At 58.0% G+C, this 10,470-nt stretch overlaps 1 pseudogene; it reads right to left on the reverse strand.

Annotated features, from left to right (window-relative positions):
- Positions 1-4,767: 4,767 nt before the first annotated feature.
- On the reverse strand, positions 4,768-5,690 carry LOC115307314 (annotated as a pseudogene).
- Positions 5,691-10,470: the final 4,780 nt, after the last annotated feature.

Consider the following 10,470-nt stretch of genomic DNA (forward strand, 5'->3'; position numbering starts at 1 on the left):
GAGCATCCGGAGCCTGAATGAAAGCCTCCTGGAGCTACTGCAGGATGCAGACAGTGATGTCGTTGAGATGACCCTCTCTGCGGTCATCAATGTGCTGGGCTTGAAAATCATCAAAATATCCACCCCTACTGCCCTGAAGTTCCTTGATGTGTTGCGGCCACTCTTTGACAACGTAAGGCTCTGTGCCCCTCATCGTGGGCACTGAGTGCTGCCAGGAAACTTTGGGCCCAGTGTCTTTTCAGGCCTGTGCCCCGGTGGGCCTGGAGAAGCCAGTGCTGAGGTCTTTTCCTCTTCCTTTACACCAGGAGCACAGCCAGCTGCAGCAGCTCTCCATGCTCCTCTTCCGGGAGCTGATGGAGGCGACAGAGAGGAGCAAGAGCCTAAAGCCACACGTGTACCTGAGTCTGGTGCCATTCTACTTCAACTGGCACGATGACAAACAGCGTGTGGCAGAGGTGAGGACTCGTGGGCTCTGGTGTCCCCATGGTTGGAGGCTGCTGTGCCTCCTGCCCTGGCCCATGGTCGCCTGCAGCCTCCTCCTGGCCTTGGCGCAAGGATGTGGGTGCTGTGCCCTGGGCTGCGGTGCCATGGCCCGCTCTCTGTTGCTGTGCAGGCCTCTCGGAGAGCACTGTTTGGTGCAGCCAAGTTCCTGCAGTGGAGGGCTCTTGAGCAGTTGGTGACCATGGAGCAGCCGTGGAGGTTTCCCGAGTGCCTGGTAAGGACGGCCCCAAAGCCCCAGCCCCTGGCTCCCCTGGAGCACCCAGCCCTCTGCTCCCCCCAAACCCGGCCCCAGCGGCTGCTGGCCAGGCCTCAGGGCTCTGCGGGCAGGGGAGCCCCGTGCTGGGGGCAGGGAGCGCCCGGCCAAGGGGCAGAGCCTGAGCCGAGCCTTCCCTCCATGCCCTGGCGCTCTTTGCAGCTGGAAAAGGACAGGAGCCGAGTGGGCCAGTACGTGCGCCAGGCCCTGCCGTTCCTGGAGAGCCCAGAGGAGCCCCTGCGAAAGCTGGCCATCAAGTTCCTGGGTGAGCCACAAGGCCGGGGTCCCTCCCCGCCCCGCTGCAGCTCGGCCCCAGCCCCGGCTGCTGCAGCGGCAGCAGGATGCGGCCCAGGGCATGTGGAGCCCCGAGTGGCCTGGTGCCTGCTGCCGCCCTGTGCCAGCCCAGCCCTGGGGCGTCCCCATGCGGGAAGGCCCCGGGCTCAGCCCTGCCAGGGCAGGAGGCCGTGTGGCCGGGCTGGCAGCGCCGCTGCGGGGGACCTGTGCCTCTGGGGCCTGACAGGCTCTGTGTTCCCAGGGATCGCCGCCAGGTCCATGAAGCAGGAGCAGCCAGAGCTGCAGCTCATCTGCCAGGGTGAGCGAGGGCACCTTCCAGCTGATCCCCTTGGGCCCTGCTCCCTCCTGGCCATGGCAAGAGCTGGCTGGGATGGCCCTGGCAGGAGGGGCTCCTCGCGTCCCCACACCCCTGGCCTCTCACCTTGGCTCTCTTCCTTTCTCTTTCAGCCCTTCAAGGCATCACTGATGACAGCCCTGCTGTCTCAGACCTGGCCCTTCAAACGCTTCACATCATCAGAGCTGTACGGAGAACTTCATTCTTCCCATTCTGGTAGTCTCCGTTGCTGCCTCTTCCAGCCCGTAGAGGTGTGACAGAGGACATCAAACTCGCCATGGCAGGCCTGGCAATTCAACACTGCTACGTGCTGAGAGCTGTACAGATGGCTCCCCACTGCAGATTCCAGCAGCTCCAAGACTGGCTGTGCAGGGCATGGAAGACCCGGCCTTTTCCACAGGGCAGTGTCTGCCTGTGCTGCTGCAGCTCTGTGGGGAACTGATGCAGGAAGCTCCATCTCCTGGGGCCACCTGAGCCTGTGGGGAAGATGCCTCTTCCCTGCAAGCACCTCCTTTGAGCCCAGCATGGGAACATGACCAACATGTTATCACGCGCAGAGGCCCAGGAGCTTTTTTTATGTGCCCAGTGTGCACAGGGCCTTGGGGAAGAGGGGAAAAGGGCTCCCCGTGCTCAGCAACACTTGCCCCGCTGTGCAGCGTGCCAGCAAAAGACCAGCAGGGGAGGGGGCGCTGGGAGGCCAGGAAGGGGTGAGGTGCTGTGGAGGCCCTGATGGGACAAGGGAGCAGGAAGCCTTGAGGGGAATCTGTGAGGGGGTGGGTGGCAGAAGGCTGTGATGGGACATACTGGGAGCAGGCCCCGAGGGGCAGGGTGGAGGGAAAAGCCCCCAGGACTTGGGGGGCAGAGGCCATAAGCAGCCCCCAGGCAGCCACCTCCTTCCCTGCCAGCCGGCTGCTCTGGTGCTTTCCCGAGGCATTCCCAGCCCTGTGGCAGAAGCCCTGGAGGCCAGGCCTCAGCAGCAGGGTGGGCACACCCCCAAGGGGGCCAGGCTGGCCTGGCTGGGGACAAGGAGGGCAAGGGGTCCCTGCCAGGGCACGTCTGCCGGGTGATGCCAGCGAGGGGCAGTGGCACAGGCAGGGCTGGTGGCCAGCCCGGGCCCCCGCGGCTGCCCAGGCCAAGGGGCTGTGGCCAACACCCCCCTGAGCCAGAGCTCTGGGCCCACAGAGCTGCTGCCACCACGGGCAGGGCGCTGGGCTCCTCGGGCAGGCCTGTGCACTCGCTGCTGCCCAAGCCGCTCCACCCCACAGACAACAGCACCAGAGGCTGCCCAGGAGCAGCAGCACCCACAACGCCTGGGCCTCCTCACCCAGGCACCCACACCCGCCAGGACACCAAAAATGGGCAGACTGTGGGCACAATTGCACCCACTTTGGCAAAAGGCTTCAGGGCAAGTGGCCACCACAGCTTTCCAGTGACTCCCCAGCCTCACAGCAACCCTTGGCAGCTCCAGCTGCAGCCTGACATCTGACTGACTTCAGTGGCCCTGCTTGAGGCTGGACACACCTTCCACACTCAGGTGTCCCCAGCCAGTGCCACTGGTGCTATCCTCAGAGACTCTGCTGGGACACCAGCCTCGGGCTGCAGCTGCTCAACCTCTCCTCCACGCAGGCACCTTCAAAACACGGGCATGGGCTTCTAAACTCTACGTCCAGCACCTGAGGGCAACAAGGGGCACAGCTCTTTGGGGCAGGAGACGGGCAGCAGCCTTGCCAGGACTTGGGGCAGTGGCAGGTCTCCTTTGGCCAGGACTTACCAGGCTGTCCCTCAAGAATCCCGGGAGCAGGCAGGGAATGCTGAGCAGAGCAAGCCCTGCCCAGATGTCCCATCAGGAAGACACTGTTCTAGGGGGAATTCACTGGGTCTACTAACTCTTACTGACTGGCTTAATGACTCAGCCATGGTGTGTCCCTGTCACTCAGATGCCTTCTTGGCCCCACCTGACGTGATTCATGTGACTGACAATACCTTTAACATCCCTGTAAGTGATCCTTGTTATTTTAGTTGTATCACAGATCAAAATGTATCTACCCTCCATTTATCATTAATAATTCCCATGGGCAGAAGAGCCAAACTGTGGCTCCCAGGGAAGCAGAAGCTGGGAGGATGAGGCAGGATACAGTGAATGAAGGAAACTGTGAAATGCAGAAATCCTCAGTGGGTGGCTGATTGCTTGGATCATCTCTGCAGCAATCCCGGCAGCTGCCGCAGCCACGGCTCCTGCTGCACTGGCCATTCAGTGCAGGCCATGCCTGCAGGGCCAGTGTGTGGGCACTGTGGCAGCATCAGGAGCAGGGGTTCAGAATCTGCCTGGTTTCAATATTCCAAGTCCTCTGGAAGTACATGGGACAAGCCCCAAGACAAGGAGCCCGGGTCCTGGCCCTCTTGGCCGTGAACTCTGCGTGTCCAAACAAAACAGGGGCAGAGGTGGGACCAAGCGGAGTCACTCTGCACCTGCCCTGAGTTCATGGGAATGCAAAGGGAGGATGGACCTTGGCTGAGTGCTTGGAGAGAGAGAAGGTTGTTTCTCCAAGTGCAAATGCTCTTTAACCAGCCTGCACGACCAGCCTGTGTTTTTCTCTGGTGGCTGAACACAGGCAGCACATGAGGAGAGGGGAATGTGTGGGATCAGGGCACTGCTTTGGGGCCATGCTGGGAATTCTGGTGGACTAAAAGACATACACTGAGTGCTGCTCATGAGAGAAGAGGAATAAAAGGGGACAGGGAAAAATGTCGGCGGACAAGTCCCGCAATGGAACTCTGTGTGTGCAGCCTCATTTTCTCCCTCAGCATCCACAAGAGAGGAGGCAAAAAGTAGTGTTTGGGACCCCAAAACTTTCTTGGGGGGGGGAACTGGGGATTGAGGGAACAATGGGAAAGTGGGAGGAACAGGGAGAAGGGTAGAAAAGGGGGGATTGTCTGGTAGGTCCGATGGCCCCATGGGGGTCTTTGGGCACAGGAGGGGTTGGAAAAGAGGGGGTGCCCCCCCTGAGCTCCCAACTTACTGTGAGGTGCTGGGGGCTGCTGAATCCAATCTCAGAGTTGGATTATGCCAACAGTTTCAGTTTAGAGGAATTACAGAGGTGTGACTGAACCACTTTTGTCCCCCAGTTTTTAACGATGGCAAATCAGATCTATTGATAAAAAGGAATTTATTTAGGGTTCCAAATGATCAAACAAAGGATCTTCATCAGAATTATTTACTGCACAATACAAACACTAAAACTACCAGGAGTACAGGATAAGATAAGACAGTGTTCTACCCTAAAGAAATTGTTGAAGAAATTCTACTAAAGTTGGCTTAAAAGCAATAGTTCTTAATTTGAGATGGATGTAACTCCCCCTCCAGCAGTGACCTTGGTGGGGCCCCAGCCAAGGCAGGAAACTCCACACACCCTCAAGAAGGGTTCTGTTGGAAGAACCTGCCCCTGTGAAAGGGGTTGAAAGGGATGGACTGACAGTCACTGGACTCCAGGGGTTGCCTCAAAATCAGGGGGTTTATTCAGGGTGGAAGCAGCGGCTGAAGCTCTTCCCACAGTCGGGGCACTTGTAGGGCTTCCCTTACTGGTGGGTCTGTTGGTGTCTGTTCAAAGTTGAGCTGTGGGAGAAGCTCTTCCCACACTCCCCACACTTGTAGGGCCTCTCTCCGGTGTGGATGCGCTGGTGGGTGACGAGGTGGGAGTTCCGGTTGAATCCCTTCCCGCAGTCGGTGCAGCGGAAGGGCCTCTCATCCGTGTGCGTCCGCTGGTGCACAAGGAGATTGGAGCTGGTCTGAAACCTCTTCCCACATTCCAAGCACATGTAGGGCTGTTCCCCAGAGTGGATGCGCTGGTGTCGGATCAGGTCAGAGCTGTCCCTGAAACTATTCCCACATTCCCCACACCAGTAGGGTCTTTCCCCAGTGTGGATGCGCTGGTGTCGGATCAGGCTGGAGCTGTCCCTGAAGCTCTTCCCACATACCCTACATGTGTAGGGCCGTTCCCCAGTGTGGATGTGCTGGTGGGTGAGGAGGTTGGAGCTTTTCCTGAAGCTCTTCCCACATTCCAAGCACCTGAAGGGCTTCTCCCTGCTTGGAGGCTGCTCAGGGACCACCAGGTCATTGCTCTGGTTCAAGCTCTGGCCACCTTCCCAGCACAGGCTGGCTCTTTCCTCCTCAGAGCACCCTGGGCTGGCTTTGGAGCCCCTCCTGCGGGGGGATCTCCGGCCCTTTTCCTCCCCGCTGCCTTCCTGCGCCGGGGAGCCCTTCAAAACGGCCTCTCCCACCAGGCTCTCACGGGGGGATTTGTCCTCCGCGCTCTCCGTCCTCAGCTCGGGGCCTGGGGCAGGAAGCAAGAAGGACAGGCAGGGGATTTGCCTCCGGCCCACAGGGAAGGCCAAGGACATCCCCCCAACTCCGGCCCCGGCAGGACGGCGGCGCCAGCGGGGTTGTCCTGCAGCCGGGGCCATGCTGGGCTGACAGAGCCAGCACAACACCCGCCCAAAGGGACACTGACTTCCTCCTCACCTGCCTGGGGGGCCCAAGGCATCTTCCTCTTCCTCGCAGCCTCCTCCTCCATCCGCCCAAGCTTTGGGAAGGACAAATCCTGATGGGGGGGCAAACAAGGGCTGAGCGTGTTGGCTTGGGGGTTCCTCCTGCCCAAGTCCATCTCTACAACTCACCAGGCATCCTGTGTCCATAAAAACCTCCAAAACACCAAGATCCAGCCCAGAAAAACCCAAACCACACAGATTCAGGAAAAAAAACGCTCAGAAATAGCAAGATGAACTCCATCCAAAAAGCAAAATGTTAAGGTTCAGCCAAAAAATACTCCAAACTATGAACATTCAGCCCAAAAACTCTCGCAGGAATTCCCCCTCTCTGGTCTCTCCTCTGTGGGGTTTGGAGGGTCTCCTGTGTCTGGGATGCTGGGTCCCACTTAGGAATACTGAGAGTGTTGGGGGTCCTAAGGGTTCCTTCTCCTCTGACTCTCACCTTCAGGGTACCACGTTCAGACTCCTAGGTCGCGGTTCTCGCATTCATGTCAGTGATCAAGGGTCTGCTGTCAGGTTCCCTCTCCGTCCTCTTTAGGCTGCCAGGGGGTTCGGGCTCTCCCCTCGTGTCCTCCGGCTCGGGGTCCCCCAGCTCCGGCATCGCCCCGCTCTGCCCTCCACAAGGGCCGGCTGTGCCCAAGGAAACCAAACAGCTCCACAGGCGTTGGCTGGGGGGATGTGAGGGCTGGGCCTGCTCAGCACAGCCCCGGCCTCGTGCCCAGCGCCTCTTTCCTGCCCCACACAAGAGCTTCCCGGCCCCCCCAGGGCTCCCCTGCTGCTGCCTCTGCTCCTGGCCCTGCCTTTGCTGCTCCCTTGGCTGGGGCAGCGGCTGCAGGGGGGGATGGCAGCAGCTTCAGCTCCACGGCACTTCCTGGGGGGAGCTCAGCCCGGGGGACGGGCAGGGACCTGATGGGGATGGACAGGGGCCCAGCAGGGACAGCCAGGGCCTGCAGGGGAAGGCACAGGGACAACCTGGCCCCCCACACTGCCAGGGCTGTCTCTGCTCCTCCTTGCAGGCTCCGTGGCCAGGCACAGTTTGTGTTCCTGGGTGCCCACCATCTCAGCACTTGGAGACCCTCAAATCAGCGCCCGCAGCTCTGCAGCAAAGCCCCAGCTCACCTGGCACACAGGGGATGGACACAGCACCTGCTCGGGGATGGGCACTGACAGCTTCAGTTCTGCCCCATCATGGGGCTCTCCTTCCTCAGCAGCACCTCTGCCTTGCACTTATTCTCAGCCTCACCTCAGGGACAGCTCTGGGCTCACCTCCGCGCCACTTCTCAGCCTCACCTCAGGGCCTGGGCTCAAGGACAGGAACCTGCAGGGAGGGGACATCAGGTGCAAGCTGAGGGCTGCCTGCTTGCACTGGCCTCTGGGCTTCTTTCTCTTTCTAGAACCATCCCAGAACCTCTTCTGCTTTTCTAACATTACACTGGGCACGCTCTGCCTCCTCTTCAGCTTCCTGTCCATCCCCACTCCCAGCTCCCTTCCTGCCTGCCTGCTCTCCAGACACTCTGGCCCCAGCCCGGGGGGCTGACGGGGCTTCTTGTGGCCAAAGGGCAGGACCCGGCCCTTGGCCTGCTGGAACCTCATCCCCTTGCAATCAGCCCATGGATCCAGCTGGGCCAGGTCCCTCTGCAGAGCCCTCCTGCCTTCCAGCACATCAACACACCCCCAGCTTGGGGTCACCTGCACATTTGCTGATGAAATGCCTGGTTCTGCAGCAGCTGCAGATGCTCAAGGGGCAGCAGGACCAAGTCAGGGGCCTGGGGGGGCCTGGAGGATTTGGGGTGCGGGAGGTTCCTGGGGGAGCTGGGGAGGGGCTTTGGGGATTGGGGGTACAGACCAGGTCAGACCAGTACAGACCAGGACAGACCAGTACAGACCAGTACCTCCTCACTGCTCCCTAGATCTCTCCTGGAGCTGGGCCACGTTGTCCTGGGACACCTGAGCCCCTCCCAGTGCCCTCCCAGTACAGCCCAGTGCCCCCAGTACAGCCCACTGTGTTCCTGTCCCAGGGTGCCAGGTGATCCCTCTTTAGGGGGGGTTTGAATGGATTTGAGGGGGAGCTGGGGGAGATTTGGGGGGAATCTGGGGGGGGGTTGATGGGGATTTGGAGGATTTTGGGTGCTTTGGGTGTATTTGGGGGAGTTAAAAGGGGTCTTGGGGGGGTCAAAGGGATCTGTGTGGGGAGGGGATTAAAGGGAAAATGGGGGCTAGGGCACATTTTAGGGGGTTAATGATGTCTGGGGGGAAAGAGGAGTAGCAGCACTACGAGCAGGTGAGTCCTGAGACCCCCCTAGTGTACCCAAGACACTCTTTGTGACCCTCAAAACCCTCTGGGACTCCCAAAATCCCCCGAGAAACCCCCTAAACTGCTTCAAAGACACCCCCCCAAAGCCCTCCAGGACTTCTCAGTTCCCTCAGAGACTCCAAAACTCTCTCACGGACTCCCAAACCCCTTCAGGTACCTTCAACCTCCTCCCTAAGTCCCCTCACGACATCAACCCCCCCCAGAGATACCTTAAAACCGCCTCAGGGACCCCGAAAAGCCCCTAAGGGACCACAAAACCACAGAACAGCAGAAGAGCTTTCTGTAAAGGAAGGGAGCAGAGAATCTGAGAAGGAAAAGACCGACGAAAAACTGAACCAAAGCAATAAAATCATCCTGGCCCTTGCAGTTTTTCCTTCACCTTTTTCTCATTTTTCCTTTTTTTAGGGTTCTTTCTTTGGTTGGGTGGTTTTGAATTTTTTTTCCGAAGGAATTTCTCAGGACCCGAATCCAACATCCGGGTTCTTGGGAGGCCTCCCGGGCCCCGCGGCCCCCGACAGGGTTGCAATCCCGCGCTCTGCCTCTCGGGAACCCCCGAACCCCCGCGCTAAACCCTCCCGAGCCCTCCAGCCTTTCCACCGACAGCCGCGCTCCCCGCAGCCCCCGAGGGGATCCCCAGAGCCCGCTCTCACCCGCTCCCGCCCGGTCTCACAGACAAAGGAAGGCCCCAGCGCCATCGTGACTTCCCGGCAGCCAACGCGGCGCTCTGCGCGCGCACCGCCTGCACAGACCCCAATGCAGCCAATCAGCGCGGCCACTGCCCCGTCCGCCCGCCTTCTGCCACGCCCACCGCCCTGCGCGATGCACGATGGGACTTGTAGTTCTCGCGGGGGTCAGCGGCCATTTGCATGGACTTTTTGGGTTTTCTTTCTTTTTTTTCCTCTTTTTTCTTTCTTTATTCTTTCTTCTTTCTATTCCCCCCTTTTTCTTTCCCTTTTTTCTATTTTTATTCTTTTTTTTTTCATTTCTTTCCTGTTCTTTTTTTCCTCTTTTTCCTCCTTTTTCTCTTTTTTCTTCTTCTTTTTTTTTCTTTTTTTCCCTTTTTCTTTTTTTTTTTACATTGTTTTCTATCAGTTGTATTTGCAAGGAAGATTTAAACACAGACCAAAACAATCTCCAGGTACAAATCCCATGACAACAGATAATCTGGCATTGTTCCAGGTTCATGAGGATTCCCAAGATCACAAACACTGAGATGTGAAGGGTGCTCACACAAAAAACAGCTTTCCCTGTTTTTTTCCACACGTAAAGCAAGTGTGGAAGGGGCACTTGGCCCCAGGCAAGATGCTTTTACAGCTAGTTTAGGCAGTCCAAAGTGGATCTGACTGGCAAATGGGATTATGCCCATGCTTTCAAGGAGGATTTGCAGAGTACACTGAGGGGAAACATTGAGGGCCATTTCTTCATCTGCTGAAGGGATGAGAAGAGAGGGGAGCAGGTGCTGTGGCCCCAGAGCTTCTCTCTGCTTTGGGGACACTTCTGTGTTTTCCTCTGTCCATTGAATTCCCAACAAAGAATCCAAAAAGCTACAAGAACTCCAGTCTGGAGTGCTCAGGACATGTGGAAGCAGGGGAATTTTTCTTCCCAGCTGGGATTGAGAGTGCAATTTCACACTCGGAGGTTCATTCCTGTCATCTGACTGCCCTCCATGGCCACTCCTTTCAGGCTGGCACCTGGAACACACACAGAAAGGAGTTCTGTGAGGAAAACCAGTCAGAAACACAGCAGCTGCACACTGGTGCTGCCTCAGAGCTGTGTGAATTGGAGGAGGACAAGGGGATTTGGGGCTGAGATGGTCACAGACTCAGTGCAGCCCTTGTGGGCCCTTCTCAGGGTTGGACAAACCACAGCTGGACCTTTTCTGGGCCATAGAAATGGACAAACACAGGCTTCAGTTGGCACAGATTCACAAGGCAAAAGCTTCTCACCTTCCAGATGAGCTTGAAGGCCTGATGGGTCCTCAGAGTTGCAGCCTTTCAGGGACGCTCCCTCTGCGTTGGAGCGCAGCATCTTCACCCCTGGCAGGTTGGCACACTGGCACAGACAGGAGTCACTGAGAGCCAGAGGAACAACACCAAAGACATCAAGAAGACACTTTTAATTTCTGCTTTGGGAGTCAATCCCATTAAATCATTACTGGGAGGAAGTGTAAAAGCTTTGGGAACCAGAACAACTCTAGAATATATTTAAGAACTCGATGTTTTACACCGC

Source organism: Manacus vitellinus, unplaced genomic scaffold (assembly GCF_001715985.3).
Source record: "Manacus vitellinus isolate BGI_N305 unplaced genomic scaffold, ASM171598v3 ctg7180002434389_pilon, whole genome shotgun sequence".
Taxonomy (NCBI): domain Eukaryota; kingdom Metazoa; phylum Chordata; class Aves; order Passeriformes; family Pipridae; genus Manacus; species Manacus vitellinus.